Here is a 2973-nt window from a genome sequence, read left to right on the forward strand (position 1 = left end):
GCGGGCGGGGGAGCCGCGGGGTGGGCGGGGGGAGCTGTGGGGCGCTTAGCTGAGTTTCAGGCACACGCCCTCACCTCTCGAAGCCGCCTTTGTGAAAGTGGGGATAACGCCTGCGCGGCTCCTCACGGGGCTGCTGTGAGGATCCAGTGAAAAGTATGAAAGACGAAGTGCTTCGTCATAGGGCGATGACTCTGTATTACGGGATAGATACCCATCTAGATGGACTGGTACCCACGTGTGAAAACCAAGATCGAGCTGCAAGCAGAATCTTGCCATCCGCCACTGGCTTCCAGTATAAAAATGTTGCTCGGTGGCCTTAGCTCAATGTTTAAACGCTAAAGTCCACTTTCAAGTGTAGAGAAAATTAACTTTGCCTTAGGGAATAGCCTAAAAGCAGGCAGACTCCGGGAGAATGATAAAGAAAATAAAGACACACACACGTGCACAGGTCAGGTGTAAATTTGCCTCAAGCGGGGCCTGGTTCACACGCAGTTCCCAGCAGTGCCTCCAGGGGGAGCCCAGAGCAACCAGAAGCGGCTGCAGCATCATATCTTCCTAAAGGAGTTCATTGGGCAGGGGGAGCAGAGGGGCAGGTGGAGGACAGGAGACAGCTGCCGTGGGCTTTTAGGGCGAGGGGGTGTGCACGCAGAACTCCAGTCTTAGGAAGGAGGAAAAAGTGTAGCTTTACTCCCAGCCACGCCCTGTTGGAACAGGGTGTCTGCAGGTGCTTGCCAGCATGCGTCAGGGCTGGTGTGCCTTGGGTGCTTTATTTATGAGCCCCGAGGCAGGCTCCGTCGTCCCCAATGAGGGCGGCGACTGGACTCAGGTCACATGCCTTATTTAAGGTCTAGTTAGCAGTTGAAAGCTCTGTCGTGAAGTCAGGCCTTGGGGTTATTTAGCTCGTTATTTTAATGAAGCATAAATATGTGTGTACTATTGATAGAATAAAATTTAGTTTTTTTAAAAATTGTTTCATCATCAGTTCGACCTGATTATATTCCTTTATATGCGTGTTTTATAACACAGACTATGTCGGCGACAATGTATGAGATTCACATACAATATACGGACACTGGGGGCGCTTCTGTAACTGATGAGAAGTTTGAAAATACGTAAAGGAGACGCACGGGCAGCGTTACGGCGCCGTATCACGGGGGCCCAGACGAGCGGCGGAGGGCCTGGAGCGGGGTACCCACAGCACGGTGGGAGGGAGCCGGGGAAGCCCCTGGGGTTGAAGCAGAGGGTTCATCTGAGGACTGGGAGGGACTCGAGGGAGAGTTCATTCAGTCACGGGACTGGGGAGGGGAGAGCAGACCGGGGTCCCAAGGTCTAAATTGAAAAGGTCTTTGTATTTGGACTTGGGAGGGTTAAGAAAGAGGGGGGACCTTAGATAAGTCCCAGGTGGCCGGGTGCATGGATGTGTCGTCCACTGAGAGGGTAAAGGAGAGGGGCGGGTGGGCGGGCAGGGTCAGCAGAGGCAGGAGTTGGGGCCAGCTATGCTCCAGGGGCCTGCAGCTGTTAGATGAGCTCTCAAGCAAAATGGACATAAAGGTCCAGAGCGAGAAGCAGTAGTTCGGGCTGGCCACGTCGAGTCTGGCGTGGAAATTATAACTGGAGTTGCTCATGGAGAATGTACGTTAAGAGAAGAGGACCGATAACGGAATCGTGTGAAGACGAGAGACCGAGCGGCAGAGAAGTCGGCGAAGCTAACTACTGGACAACGTAGGAGGAAGCGGAATCAGGAAAGACAGGTCGCCAGGGGCAGGATGTGTGTGACAAAGGCGTCTGCAGACAGGAAAGTTAAAAGCTGTTATTTTTGTTGACCAGAAGCTGATTGAATCAAAGCAACACGTCAGCTCAGGGCAAAGCCACGCACATTTCTCAGGGTGGCACAGTCGCTTTGGCAGTGGCAGACATCTGCCGGCGATTTGTCTGACCCAGGAAGGCGGGGTCCACCACTGCGTTTGAAACCGACAGCACCCCGCGCACACACGTATCAATCCTTCCCAAAGGTTATTCGTCAGCACCGCAACATGCCAAGCCTTGCACTCTGTCCTTGCACACCAAAGCGACTGAGATCACACGCAGTAACATGGTGTAGGACTGTGCACGCCTGTACCAATGTCAGTCCCCTGGTTCCGCAGCCTTACCATAGTTACATAAGAAGTAAGCACTGGGGGACACTGGGTGGAGGGTACATGTGGGTCACGTTTCTGTACTATTTTTGCAGCTTCTCATGAATCTATAATTATTTCAAAATAAAAGTTATTAAAAGTGGAATGAGAAACAGCCCCTGAGTTGAAAGCTGTCATCCGGTCGTGCAGGGAGAATCCAGGGTAAAAAGGGTGATGGCGAGCGCCACAAACTGGGCGGGCTGGGCGGTCAGGGGTATCTGGTCTCCCGGGAAGACTTCATAACAGGAGTGGGGGGCGGAGGGGGGGTTGGGTGGACGGACCTTTCTGAGCAAGTGGTCTTATTCTGGGGGCTCAGAATATGGGAGCAATGCTTTTTTTTTTTTTTTAACCCCAGAACTGTCATAGGTTCTCCCTTCACGCTTGCAGGAACTCGTGACCTAAATGTCCTTGTTTTAGGGAAGGTCAGGGGCCCGGCGGTGGACTCGGGAACCCCGGGGTCAAAGGGCAGGCTCTCCTGGCCCACAAAGCACGCCAGACTCGCTCAGGTGTGCACTTGTGCGTCTGCTCAGTGTCCCCCTGCTCGTCACCCCCGTTTCCTCTCGTGGGTACAGTTCAGGGCCCGGGCGAGGCAGAGCCCTGACTGAGAAGACGCGCCGTGAGACCCAGGACTTGGGGAGAGGACCCCGTCAGCACGACTGTCATTCCCCGTGAAGCATCTACTGGGGCCCCGGTGTGCGGCCGCGTTTATGAAATACTCGAGAACACAGACCCGGACCCTGGACCAGGACTCCCAGAACCTTTGGGTTGCGCGGGAGGAGGGGGCTCAGGAGGCTGGCGG

The 2973-nt window shown here is 54.3% G+C and overlaps 1 protein-coding gene across 1 annotated transcript in view; it reads right to left on the reverse strand.

Moving 5' to 3' along the window:
• The window catches only part of PRKCQ (protein kinase C theta), a 58309-nt gene that overhangs the window by 7935 nt on the left and 47401 nt on the right, over positions 1-2973 (reverse strand). The window lies entirely within an intron of this gene.

The sequence above is a fragment of the Pteropus alecto genome, unplaced genomic scaffold (genome assembly GCF_000325575.1).
Source record: "Pteropus alecto unplaced genomic scaffold, ASM32557v1 scaffold11, whole genome shotgun sequence".
Classification (NCBI taxonomy): Eukaryota; Metazoa; Chordata; class Mammalia; order Chiroptera; family Pteropodidae; genus Pteropus; species Pteropus alecto.